Source organism: Lynx rufus, unplaced genomic scaffold (assembly GCF_022079265.1).
Source record: "Lynx rufus isolate CCGP_SWC_20201006 ecotype Redwood Valley unplaced genomic scaffold, mLynRuf1.p SCAF_14, whole genome shotgun sequence".
Taxonomy (NCBI): Eukaryota; Metazoa; Chordata; class Mammalia; order Carnivora; family Felidae; genus Lynx; species Lynx rufus.
The window spans coordinates 17,949,987-17,964,618 of record NW_025814828.1 but is presented as its reverse complement, the minus strand read 5'-3'; the positions used below and the strand labels follow the sequence as shown (position 1 = coordinate 17,964,618).

The 14,632-nt window shown below is 38.2% G+C and overlaps 1 non-coding gene across 1 annotated transcript; it reads right to left on the bottom strand.

Annotated features, from left to right (window-relative positions):
- Nucleotides 1-12,948: 12,948 nt before the first annotated feature.
- LOC124509760 (U6 spliceosomal RNA) lies at nucleotides 12,949-13,056 on the bottom strand. Its single transcript, XR_006961529.1, has one exon. It is a non-coding gene; the product is annotated as a U6 spliceosomal RNA (small nuclear RNA).
- Nucleotides 13,057-14,632: the final 1,576 nt, after the last annotated feature.

Below are 14,632 nucleotides of genomic sequence, written 5' to 3'. Positions count from 1 at the left end.
CCCCCTCTGCCCCTCTCTCCTGCTTATGCTCTCACTCTCTCTCTCAAATTAAAAAACAAGGAAAAACACACACACACACACACACACACACACACACACAAAACTGAATTAGAGATCAGTTAGGAAGGAGGATACTGCAACATTTGAAGTGAGAGATAATGGAGACCCAAATCAAAACATTGGCAATGAGAATAGCAAAATGAATAAAAAGAATGGAAGTAGATTATCTCTATAAGAAACTGTGTATGATGATGAAGGAGGAATCAAGGGTGACCCTAGTTTCTAGTGAGGACAACTGAGTGCAGAGTGGTATTGAAGGGAGCAATTATTAACCAGAATAGGGAACACAAGAAGAAGAAAAGGCTCTCTGGGGAGGAAAGCTAAGATTTGTGATGTTGAGTTTGAGGAGCCTATTTGACCTCCAGAGAGAAAGTCTGGCCAGTCCTTGGAAATAAGGGCATGGAATTCTGGAGAAAGATATCTCTGGAGATATAGAATTATAAAAATCACAAGAGGTGGCTGAAGCCATTTAATCAGCTTCCCCACCACCACCAATAGTACCACCACCTGGTGGTCCCTCTGCAGTGCTGCACCTCACCAATCCCCTAGAGTCCTGACTCCTAAGCTTGCTATTAAGGCTCACAACAACAGCTTCCTCCTCACCCTCACCTCTCCCACTAACCTTTGTTACTCCATAACACATCTCTGTGTTAGTTAGGACACGGGCAAGATTGCTGTAGCAAAGGAACTCCAAAGTACAATAGCTATAGATTACAGGAGTTTCTTTCTTTCTTATATAACAGTTCAGGGCCTGTAGGGCAGCTCTGTTCCATAAAGATATATAGGAACATAGACCGATAGTGAGCTCTGCCATTCTCGGCATGCCTCTTAGGACCCAAGGGATTGTTCCAATCATTGTCATTTCCCAATTGGTGTGGGAAAAATCAGGGCAAGAAGCGTCATCTTTTTTGTTTATTTATTTTTTATTTTTTAAGTAATCTCTACCCCTAACATGGGGCTCGAACTCACAACCCTGAGAGTCGCATGCTCTAATGGCTGAACCAGCCAGGCACCCCAAGAAAACTTCATCTTTTAAAAAAAATGTTGATTTATTTATTTATTTTGAGAGAGTTAGAGAGTGCACGCATGTATGGGAAGGGCAGAAGAGAGACACAGAATCCCAAGCAAGCTCGGCGCTTAGCTCAGAGCCCGACTGGGGGCTGAATCTAATGACCGCAGATTTTGACCACAAGGTCATGACCTGAGCTGGTATCAAGAGTTGGAAGCTTAACCGACTGAGTCACCCAGGCACCCCAAAGCTCCATCTTTAATAAAGATAAATACACATTGGGGTGCCTGGGTGGCTCAGTTGGTTAAGTGCTCGACTTCGGCTCAGGTCATGATCTCACAGTTCGTGGGTTTGAGCCCCACGTCAGGATCTGTGCTGACAGCTCAGAGCCTGGAGCCTGCTTGGGATTCTGTGTCTCCCTCTCTCTATGGCACTCCACCACTCATGCTCTGTTTCCCTTTCTCTCAAAAATAAATAAACATTAAAAAATTAAAAAAAAAGATAAATACACATTATTTGAGCTCACTCACATCCCATTCAGCCAAACTCAGTCACATGACCACACACCTACCTTCAAGGGAGACTGAGAAATGTAGTATCTTGGTGGGCAGCCATGTGATGAGCTCACGCTCACAGGGGCTCTGTAACTAAAATGTAGAAAGGGATAATGGACACAGGGAACAATTAGCAAACTTTGACATTTCTAAAGTCCTGGCCATCTAAATAAATACCCATGCATACCTTTATTTACACACATAGAATACATTAATCTCTCCCCTCAGGAGACAACCCAAAGTGCAATCCAGGAGCACCTAGATACTTTTCCTGTCTTGTGTTCCATTTTCTTTCCTTCCTTGATTTCTTTTGGACTGATAATTTTATTCTTAATTTTTTTAATGTTTATTTATTTTTGAGAGAGAGAGAGCATGAGCAGGGGAGGAGCAAAGAGAAAGGGAGACACAGAATCCAAAGCGGGCTCCAGGCTCTGAGTTGTCAGCACAGACCCTGACGGGGGACTCGAACTCACAGGTCATGAGATCATGACCTAAGTCAAAGTCAGACGCTTAACTGACTGAGCCACCCAGGTGCCCATGGATTGGTAATTTTCATCATTCAATTTTAAAGTCTCTTTTAGTTTAGATATCCTCGACTTTTCTTCTATTCTTTTGGTGGTTATCCTAGTTATAGCATGTACCCTTCACTTATAAATATCTAATGCTAAGTGATATCTTTCCTCCCCTCTAAATGTGAGAAATTTAGAATATTTAACCCCCTCCTAAACTTTTATGCTATTATTGTCATGCATTTTAAATATCTATTTCCACAGGACATCATAATAACAGTTTCATAGTCAATGTTCATTTAAACTTACCCATTATGTTTTGCTGTTCATTTTTCCTAGTGGTTCTTGCTCATGGTTTTTTATCTCTTATTAAGACTTAGTTATCTTTGACTATGTGCTAGAAAGATTATTTGTAGAAAAAACTGATGCCCAGTTTGATGTTTCTTCTAGAGAGAATGACCATTTGCTTTTTCCAGGATCACTTTAGTTCAAGTTCAAGATTTGAGATTTTCTTAGCAAGCTATTTCCAGTTCACCCTTACTTGTAGGGGACTGTGTGCATGTGGAACAGGGTGTGGTTTATCAGGTGTCCACCTTTGTCAGGTCCTGATCTGACTTTTGTCTCCCTAATCCCATAAGGTTGCCTAACAGACAGCTCACCCTCTCAAATGTCTCTTCAGGATCAGCTAATGACCCTAAGGTAAACATGTTTGAAAATAGCTAGGCTCACCCCTCTGCATTTCCATTTTCTTCCAGATCTCATCCTAGTAATTTGTGAATGTTTTGTTATTTTTATTTTATTTTTTATTTTTAAAAGTTTACATCCAAATTAGTTAGCATATAGTGCAACAATGATTTCAGGAGTAGATTCCTTAGTGCCCCTTACCCATTGAGCCCATCCCCCCCTCCCACAACCCCTCCAGTAACTCTGTTTGTTCTCCATATTTAAGAGTCTCTTATGTTTTTGTCCCCCTCCCTGTTTTTATATTATTTTTGCTTCCCTTCCCTTGTGTTCATCTGTTTTGTCTCTTAAAGTCCTCATATGAGTGAAGTCATATGATATTTGTCTTTCTCTGACTAATTTCACTTAGCATAATATCCTCCAGTTCCATCCACGTAGTTGCAAATGGCAAGATTTCATTCTTTTTGATTGCTGAGTAATACTCCCTTTTATATATATACCACATCTTCTTTATCCATTCATCCATCAATGGACATTTGGGCTCTTTCCATACTTTGGCTATTGTTAATAGTGCTGCTATAAACATGGGGGTGCATGTGTCCCTTGGAAACAGCACACCTGTATCCCGTGGATAAATGCCTAGTAGTGCCATTGCTGGGTTGTAGGGTAGTTCTATTTTTAGTTTTTTGAGGAACCTCCATACTGTTTTCCAGAGTGGCTGCACCAGCTTGCATTCCCATTTTGTTAGCTTTTTGATGCTTCTAAGAAGATTTTTAGTAAATTATGTTCAGCAGGAAGGGTGATCAGAATTAGCTAGTGTGCCATTACTGAAATTGGAAGTATTACTTCTTCAGAGTTCCTAGAACAACATTTCTCAAGATGGGGGTCCATGGACCAGGTGCATCAAAATCACATTATGCTTCTTAAAAATTGGGATTGCAGGGCTGCCATCTCAACTTCATTCAGAACCGATGGCACCAAAACCCAGAAGTCTGCCCTTTTGGAAAGCTCTCAGGCTCTATTTATTAAGACTTAAGTTTGAGAAATCTTGCCCCAAAGCTCAGCACAACACTCTTAATGATAGGCATTTAAGGAATTTGACTTGATTTTTGTTTTAAGGTCATGTAGATCAGAAGAAAGCCAAATACATGACCCAGTCAGAATTTGGTTAATGCTTACATCTCCTATCTCCTCACCATTTGAAAAAATCCTCAAGACAGGATGATCCTAAGGAGGAACTCTCAAGAACCAAGACCCTATCTAGAGTCAAAGTCTAATCCTGTCACATTCACTTGTCTCAGGAGTAGCATTCATTTTGATCAGTCACTGATGGCAGGTACTTGAATGTGCTTGTTAGTCACTAAGGAAAGGTTTGGGAAAGAAGTTAAGGTTACCTTAAAGATATCTTGACCACCAAATCTACTGGTGAATCCATTTGTGAACTAGCCTCAAAAAAGAAACCCAAAAAACTGGATATATTATAATTGGATATCAATTATAAATATTAAGATATCTCCCCCAATATTATTTGGCTAAATAAGAAGTTAACACCATGTTGGTCTTCAACATTATTTTGAAATTTTACTGGTCCAAAAAATCTGTAGATCTTGAAATCACTGACTTACAGCTCCTCAAGCCACTCCAGTTTCCAGTAATCAAGAAAGCCCTTGGCCTGCTTGTTAATGTTTCTGCAAATAGCAGGCAAATCTGCATTCCAAACTGTCAGGAACATGATTAATTATCTATTTGGATTAGCCAACAAAATCCATGTTCTTGTGTTTGTGACACACTTACTTAAATTTCTTAGCTTTGGTCATTCTTTTGAGTTACAATGTTTTTTGAAATGTTTGTCTTTGCTTTCCTGCAGGACAAAAAGGAAAAAAAAAGAAAAAAAAAAACCAAACCAACCAAACAAAACCCAATGCCGACCAGTTGCTGACAGACATTTAAAGATTTCTCATTGCTGCACCAACATGTGGTCTTAGGTTTCTTCAACCTTTAAAGGAAAAGCTTTGAATGAGTTCTTGTGTTTTCCACAGCTGAATAACCTTAACATGGAAACGTGCTCATGTTACACACCATAGACATCAATAGAAAGTTTCAGAAAACTTGAGCTTTTTAATCAGACGATCTAGTGCTCTACTCAGAAAATAAAATTCCATGGGGAAACTGCTACTCAGGATAGACTTTGTTCTTTTATAATCTTCATTTTCTTTCATTGCTCTGTAATCAAGAGGATACTTCAATAACCATCTGAATAGGGAGGATGGGACTAAAAATGAGCGGTTATGAACTTTTTAAAAACCAGATCTGTTTTGGAAACTACTATCAGTTGGAGAGTGGTTTATATGTGAACTGTGCTAAAATCCTTAAAGGTAAGCCAACTCTGAATATGCATTACTGACGAAATCATGTTTGTCACTGTGGTAAACTAATAGGATAGCATATGTTAAGTGGGCTGTGGTAACTTATGTAACCTATCATTTAAAAATCATCACATGCCCTTATGGTTTCATTTAACCTGATTAATCTGCTTTGGTAATGGAATCATTTATACCCAATTAGATATATTTAGATTATGATGCTAAGGAAAGGGTAATTTGTGAGTAATAAGATATCTCTAAAATCTGTAGGTTGGGGGCAACATCACCATTTTAGGTTTTTACAGATACCTATTCATTTGTGTCTCTAAGGCCAAAAACTAGCCTTGCTTTAAGCCACATGTTTTATTTCTGTAGACTCTTTAGAAATCCATTCGTGGCTCTTTATTTCATCAGCTTCCACCATACTGAGTTTGTATCTGTTAAGGTGGGTGGAGTGTATGCAACACTTGATAATGTGAAGAAAAATTACCCAACACTTGGAACAAAAGCAAAAGGATGACTGCTTATCCTTTGAATGTTGGACTAAAGCTTTATTTCAAGGTCTTTATCTAACAGGCCCACTCAAGGATTATTTAGTTCTTCAGAGGAATGCACTGTTGCTTGATTAAAGTTCAGACAAGTTAACTTGTAGATTTTTGTCCAGGAGAGATACAAAAGATTTCTGTGCAGAATTTCTGGTTTTATGGTCCTATTTTGCTTCTAATTTAGCAAACTTATTTTAGCATGCTTTCCCTTTTTGAACATATAAATCTCTGTCTTTCAAATTCTCCTTTGTCCCAGATTTATCATCCTCCTTCTTTCTTCATTAATGCATAAAACCTGTGACACGTAATCATCCTATATTTTCATTACGGTCATGTTTTTCAAAGTTAAACTTTGTCTCTATGAAGAAAAAGAGATGAATCTCACCAGGCTTTCAAGAAAATGAATCTCCTTTCTTTAGTTCATGCAATTTCACCTCTCTGGGGAACATATTTTATAGGAATTATGTCAATGCATTTTGATTCCCCCCTTTAAATCCTATTTCTTGTTAGCCTTCTGATAGAGTCATCAAGCTTACTGTCCCAAGAAAGAAAGGACAGGCAGGTGCTGCTCATAACAGAGAGGCCATTCATCTGCTTTGAATTTCAAAGCTCATTTTCTTCACCTTTTTTTAGTAAGACAATGTACATAAAACCCAAGCTTTTTGGAGAAAGGGATTTCCAAATGACAAAGCCTTCCTTTTTAATACATAGGGCCTGAGTGTAGAATGGAAGGGAGACACTCCAGGCTGTAAAGAATGAAGGTAAAAGCAATTCTGGGTCAGTTATAGGGGAAAAGGGGAGTAGAGTCTGGGAGGGAAGTCACAAGACACAACTGTCCCGATCTCCTCCCAGGTTAAAGTACTAGGGCAGAAAGTAGGTTAGCTAGGTTGCTGGGAAAGCAGAGGACAGAAGGGGTGAGGTCTGGATTGTGCTTTTCTTTGGGAGGATTAACATCTGCCCTTTGCCATTTTGAGGTCATGAAAGCCACACTCCCTCTCACACCTGGATGTCTTCTTGGAGAGGAGTTTAGGGAGGGGTAGAAATCTTAGAGGTTGAGTTCTTAACAGAGTTATCCAAGTAGAGAATGATCACCTACAAAAACATTTTAAATTATAGTATTGAATTGAGGTTAATAAATTGGACTTGGGGGGTGCCTGGGTGGCTCAGTCAGTTAAGCATCTGACTTTGGCTCAGGGCATGAGCCATTTGTGTGAATTCGAGCCTCACATTGAGCTCGCGTTGAGCTTAGAGCCTGGAGCCTGCTTCAGATTCTGTGCCTCCTCTCTCTACCCCTCCTATGCTCATGCTCTCTCTCTCTCTCAAAAATAAAAAAAAAACATTAAAAAATAATAAAAAATAAATTGAACTTGATCTTGTCCCTCCTCCCAGCTTCCACCTAGAATATGGAAGCTTGTTAAGTTAGATCAGAGCAGACTTAGATAAGAAAGCTACATTTTTAGCCAAGCTAAGGATATTATGAGTAAATTCGAAAGGTTGTGTCAGGGAGGAAAAATTTCTTCTGCCCTTCAAGATCCTTCTAGCTGGACTAAGAATCAAATTGACACGAGACAGATTGATTTTTTTTTTTTTTTTTTTTTACATAAGGTCCACACCCAGTGTCGGGCTTGAACTCATGACCCCGAGATCAAGAGTCACATGCTACACTGACTGAGCCAGCCAGGTGCCCTGACATGAGACAGATTAACAGGAATAAATCAAATTTAACTCCATAGGTATGGGGGATCCACAGACATGGAAATTCCAAAGATAGTCAAGCAACATGAGGCTATATGAGCTCAGGAGCAGGGTAGGGGTCTGAGGATACAAAGGGGGAGAAAAACTTATTAACAGAAAGGTGAGAGGAGTTTTGTTTTGCAAAAAAAACAAAGTTGTCTTATTATGTGGATAAGTTTCTTAGGTAGAGAGGAATCTCTGTAAATAGCTGTCTTTCTGGTATCAGCAGGCAGTTGAGGGGGGATAAAGAGTTTTTCCTTACCCTGCTGGGTTTTGATTGCTTTTGACTCGAAATAATGTTCATGCCAGAGTGGGCCATCTTGGAGCGTACTGCCCTTGGCCCCTGTAGTTCCCTCCTCTGACACTTCCCTTAAGCTTCACGTATAAAAGTTGAGCAGGTAGATCATTCTGTCTTGGTGGACCAGTCCTTGCAATAAGTCAGTTCAGTTAAACCCATTTTAGAAGACAGTGATGCAGCTGTGTTCTCAAAGTTGGGCCTATGGTTTAAGCAATCAGGTTTTAAATAAGAGGCATTTCTATGGAAACAAAAGAAAAAAAATGGTTAATGATTGGATCAAATTATAAACCAGTTTGCGAGTTCTGAGGGTATCCAGTTGAGATTTCTAGATGTCAAGCTTGAATCATCTGTGGATAGAGTGACAGCAGGTGGTGGCAGTCTGATAGATTTTCTTGGTTTATAGTTCAAGTGTTTGTAGTGATCTTTTTTCATTTTTCTTTTTTTTTTTAAAGAGGAGTTTATTTGACATTCTTTCTGTTAGAATTACATGCTTCTGGAAACCTAATTTCTTTCTTTCTTCCTTCCTTCCTTCCTTCCTTCCTTTCTTTCTTTCTTTTCTTTTTTTTTTTTAGGTAAGCTCTATACCCAATGTGGGACTTGAACTCACCACCCTGACATCAAGACTCCTGTGTTTCACTGACTGAGCCAGCCAGGTGGCCTGTGGTGATCCTTCTGAAAGGCCCACAGAGCAACAGGCATAAAGGTTGCCTGTATGGGAGCTACTGTGGAGATTTCTCTGAAGTTTACATTAAGTCGTTCCTATTTAGTTCGCAGGGCTTCAGGAGAAAGGATAGTCTTAGTTCTCAAATGTATCCAACTCAGAAAGATGGGAAAAGACTCAGAAATGTTACTTTGGAGAACGGTAGCCAGGCATTGGAAGAAACTAGAAGAAATCAGGATCTGGTCTAGTTTATAAGAAACAGTATTAGAATCTAATATTTACTTGGTGTGTTATTGAAACATATTTTGTCTCTATAATCACCCTCATTCTACCAAAAGATAGCCTAATTAATACTAATCTATTTGCTAAATAAGTCTAGTTTCAAAACACCTTGGCCTGATCATTTATATAAGTGCAGTGAGAAGATCAGTTGAAGGGCATCTTGGTGGCTCAGTCGGTTAAGCCTTTGACTCTTGATTTCCGCTCAGGTCATGATCTCATGGTTCATGGGATTGAGACCCATGTAGGGCTCTGTGCTGACTGTGTGGGGCCTGCTTGGGATTCTCTCTGCCTCTCTCTCTGCCTTTCCTCTGCACACAAGCTCACTCTCTCAAAATAAATAAATAACTTGTAAAAAAGTAAAATATAAGAACATTTGGGGCGACTGGCTGGCTCAGTGAGTGGAGCATGAGACTCTTGATCTCAGGGTTGTGAATTTGAGCCCTATGTTGGGTATAGAGATAACTTAAAAATAAAATCTTTAAATTTTTTTTTTAATCTTAAAAAATACATATAAGAACACTCAACTGACAGTTTCTGAATTCTGGAGGCATCAGGTAGGAACAAAAGATAAATGTTTCAATTTGTTCACAAAGGTATATTTTATCAAATTGCTGTAAATCAGTAAGCTTAAGAGAAAAAATGTTTTTAAGTTTATTAATTTTGAGAGAGAGTGTTCACAAAAATGGGGGAGGGGCAGAGAGAGAGGGAGAGAGACAATCCCAAGCAGGCTCTGTGCTGTGAGTGCAGAACCAGAACCAGGTGAGATCATGACCTGAGCTGAGATCAAGAGCCAACCAGTCAGTTTCTCACCCTATGAGAAAAAAAATTTTTTTTAATTGGAAAAACAAAGCATTTTTTTAAAGAGTCAGCAACATTTTAAACAGAAAGTCATGGGGCCCCTGCGTGCCTCAGTTGGTTAAGCATCGACTTCGGCTCAGGTCATGATCTCACAGTTCATGAGTTCCAGGCTCACATTGGACTCTCTGCTGTCAGTGTGGAGCCTGCTTTGGAAACTCTGTCTCCCTCTCTCTGCTCCTTCTCTGGGTGCGTGTGCACGTTGGCGTGCTCTCTCTCTCTGTCTCAAAAATAAAACATTTCTTAAAAATTAAAAAAATAAACAGAAAGTCATAAAAATTACAATTACTTCCTCACTTCATTGAGTCTCATGTTATTAATTTTCATTCTGCTTAAATCCAGTTTTCCCTCTAGTTTTAGAAATTCTTAGTTCAGTTTAGGATCAGTTTAGGATCCTAAGGTTATCAGAAACCTATACTTTGAGGTTTTCTATGAATATCTTTAATATGAAACACATTTGCAACATCATCAGAGTAAAACAGTAACTGTAAATGACCAGACTTAAAAGTGGCCATGGTCAGAGATGTAATTAGAGTTCATTACAATATAATTGACAAGAAAATTTGGTTATGGGGTCACCTGGGTGGCTCAGTTGGTTAAGCATCTGACTCTTGATCTCAGCGCAGGTCATAATCTCATGGATTGTGAGAATGAGCCCTGAGTCAGGCTTTGTGCTGACAGCGCAGAGCCTGCTTGGGATTCTCTCCTTCCCTCTCTCTCTCTGCCCCTGCCCTGCTTGCTCTCTCTCACTCTCTCAAAAATAAATAAACATTAAAAAAAAGGAAGAAAATTTGGTTATGTCTGTGATACACAACATTTCAAGTTGATAACATACCAGGACTTCAGATTTCTAGGAGTTTCATACAGTTTTTAGAATTATCCTAATAACATTTATACACAATAGCATCTACACAAATATAATCTTAAGAGGGTTTAGTATCACTTATTTGACAAGGCTTCTGATGTAATTTAACATACTAAATAAGCCTAATTTGTTTAATGTCTCATACAATCTTTGAAATGTTCCAGGAACTCTCTGAAACACCTTGGTGAGATTGGGGTCAAAAGACTTAATTTTAGACAGTGATTTTGGGAAGTATGTCAAAAAACTATTAAAAGGTTTGAAAATGTGATTAAATAAAATCATAAAATATTATGAAACAATATTTATCCATTTAACCAAAGTGACAATAAAAGGTATTAAAGGCAAATACGGAAGGTTACATAGTAGTGAGCAAAATTTAGCTTTTTTAAGACTCAGGTTTTTTTTAAGTAATCACAGACTCAATAAAAATAGGAAATTATTTTGACAAAACACAGAATCCTTGGGTTTTTTTAGGCAGATACCTTTAACGATAAAGAAAAACTTTTGTTTATAATTTCTTATTAAGAGCAGATGAATAGGGATGCCTGGGTGGCTCATTCGCTTGGGTGTCCGACTTCGGCTGGGGTCATGATTTCACAGTTTGTGAGTTCAAGCCCCCAGTCAGACTCCATGCTGACAGTTTCGGGGCCTGGAGCCTGCTTCTGATTCTGTCTCCCTCTCTCTCTGCCCCTCCCCTGCTTGCACTCTCTCTCTCAAAAATAAACATTAAAAAAAAAAAAACAGATGAATAGTTCAAGAAAACTTTGTCCTTTTAACAAAAACACAATTTTAATATTTGATATTAAAATTCATTTACTTACTTAAATTTATGTTAACCTTAGCCAGTACTGACTGCACATAAAATTCCTTTCAAAAGATTCTTTTTCAGTAAATCTTTTACAACTGTTTTTACATTCACATTTTGTCCTCAGTTTAAATAACTGGCCCCATTTTAGGACGAAATTATTTTCTTTCCCTCAACAAAAGTGTATTTCTATTTCTTATGCTACTTCTTACCAAAAACACACATCTTATTTCCCTGCAAACAGAGTTGTTTCCCTGATTATTTCCAGTAGTCTTATTTACATTTATTAGAATTCAGAACTTTTAGAAACCTTAGTTTCTAGTGAAAACGAAGTAGTAACTGTGAACCATCAGTTATACGATTATTCTTTATATTAGCAAACTTATGAATACATTTCTTAATTTTTATACATGTGCTTTATTCATAGTACCGTATTTAAATAAAGCACAAACCAAGTTTACTAACAGACCCATATTTATCTTTAGTTTCTCTGCGATAAGACAAAAACAGATAAACTTATGTTTCATACTTGATGTTTTATTATTTTATCTTACTTCGAAGTGATTTAGGTAATCAATAAATTTAACCTAACTCATTATTTAACAGCAAAATTTTAAAGTTTCATGTTATCAAAGATTTTGAAGCTACTTAAAAGTTTACTTACCTTTTTACTTTATTTACATCTATTTAATTTACTTGTTTCTAACAATTATGTTTAGATTAGTCACAAAACTTTATGAGGCATTAGACAAAGTCAACCATGATTGTGGGTGTTTTTTTGGACAAATTTTGCAATAGAAATAATGAATTTATTTGACTTTCAGTGAACATAGGCAGACTAAAAGTTCTATATTTAATGCTAGTAACTCTAAAAACATGTGTATTTTAATTTAACCAACATCCTTAAATTAGCTTTAATATTGAATATTTCCCCAGATCACGTGAACCTGAAAAACATTTGGGTTAGTTTCTGTCTTTCTGAGTTTTAAATGTCCAATCTTATAAGTGCTTACCTTCAAACCAACCACATAGAGCTTTTTTACAAGTTAATTTTGGCAAGACTATCGAGAGGTAGCGAAAATATCACACATTTACAACATATATGGACACACATACACAGACAAGATGCAATAAAAAATCTTATAGCTTGTTTTTACTAATCTTTGTGGAGAAAACATTAGGAGCTCAATTTCCAAATGCCAACATTTTTTTTTTCTGTTGAAAATTTTCTCCCCAGAAGTTGCATTTCAAAAAATGACTTACATCCTAGAAAAGATGAGAATTGAACATTTACATCACAAAGGCACAGAGTATCCAAGTTTTCTCCAAGGTTGAGATTTGGAACATATCTGCCTGTTATAAGAGCCACTAGAGTCTGGGCTTAAGAGGTCTATCAGCAGTTTGCCTTTTAAAAAGGCCTCTCCCTCCCCAATCCCACACTGACACACAGCCCTTTTTTTCCCCATTCTTGAGTAGGCACTGTTTACATTTTATTTTATTTTATTTTATTTTATTTTATTTATAATTCTTTAAAAATGTTTATTTTGGGGGGGGAGGGGCTGAGGGGGGGGGCAGAGAGTCCGAAGCAGGCTCTGTGCTGACAGCAGAGAGCCTGATGTGGGGCTTGAACTCAAGAACTGTGAAATTATGACCTGAACTGAAGTCAGAAGCTTAATGGACTGAGCCATCCAGGTGCCCCTATTATTTTTTTATTTTTTAATTAAAAAAAAAATCTGAAATGCTTCATCAATTTGTGTGTCATCTTTGCTCAAGGGCCATACTAATTCTTCTCTGTATCATTACAATTTTAGTACGTGTGCTGCCAAAGTGAGCACTCTGTTTACATTTCAAAGACATAAGATTTATTTTGATTTCAAGGGACAGAGAATCTAAAAAAAATTTTTTTTTCCTCTTAGAATTTCAGGATAACTGTGATTTACAAATTTTCCTTTTTTCTCTTCAGTACAGGACAATTTTGTTCCAATATCCAGACCTTTTATAATATCTACAAACATTTTGAGAGGAATAGGTGAGGTTCAGGGAGTGGTAAAGATAGGTATGCTTTGACTTGTTTCTAGAGTTGCATTTCTGGTTTTGTAGAGATTTGTAAGGCAGTTATTTCTAATTGTCTAAAGAACTAGATTGTATCCTGAATATCAAGGGACTGGCCTATCTTTTTAACTAAATTTCCTTCTTTATATCAGGGAGATTTAAAAAAAATTTTTTAAGTTTATTTATATTGAGAGACAGAGACAGTGCAAGTGGGGGAGGGGCAGAGAGAGAGGGAGAGAATTCCAAGCAGGCTCCTTGCTGTGAGATCATGACCTGAGCCGAAATCAAGAGACGCTTAACCGACTGAGTTACCAGGTGCCCCTATTTTTAAGTCTGATTTTTGTTATTTCATCTTATCAAGGGAGTCCTTAAGGCTTGCCACTATACTAATGAGACAGTTGAGAGCTCTCTATAAAGTCTTTTTTTTAATATAGCCAATTTAAAGTATCCATCCTCCAGCCATTGATGAGCAGGATCTATTAACAGCGACTCAAACCAATAAACCTTAATGGTTTAACCAGTGATGCAAGGCATCCAAAGAGGATATAGATTACACGGCCCCCATGATTCAAAAGTTTACTCCCAAAATTAGTCTAACAAAGCAAAGGCCTTCATCGCACAAGCGGTGAGGATGGTGTAGGGAAAATGGTGTCTCTAGTCCTCACAAAATGGTGAGATGTCTTTAGTCAAAGACTTCCTCATTTGTGACACAGGGCAGGTGCTACTGGAACGGAACTTTCCAACACTGACAAGCAACTAAGATTGATATAACAAAGGTTCCTCTGGGCTGGAACCTCTTATGACAAACTTCCCACAGTCGGTGGGGTGGAGGAGAGATATTTGGATCCCCAGTCTATTTGACTGATCCCCTGCAGAACTCTGGAAAGTGCACCCTCTGAATGGTGGAGACCAAAGAGAATATTCTCACTGGTCACAAAGTCAAGCTCTTGAAAGAGGACTTTGACTACTTCCATTTTGACCTCAAACTTTCTAATTGATTAAGTTCTTCTTTCTAGCTTATCTCTTAACTCAGACAGAAGATCCTGTGGGCAAAGCATCCCCTGATGGGAACCAAAACTAGCCCCTCTAGCAATAAGGACTGCCCCCGCCCCAGCAAGACTCCACCCATGACTGACTCCAAGACAGTGATAGACTTGACCTTCACTGCCCACCTACAGGTACCCACCCACCTTTGCCCCACATTTTCCTTATATAAACCTGGAAGTGTTTGTAGCACTTTGCAGACAGTCTGAGATGCTAGTCTGCTGTCTTCTGGGTGGTGGCCTCACTGAAGTACATTCCTTTCTTGTTCCACCAGCACTCATCTCTCTGCCTCTGGATCTTGTTTGGGACCCCTGA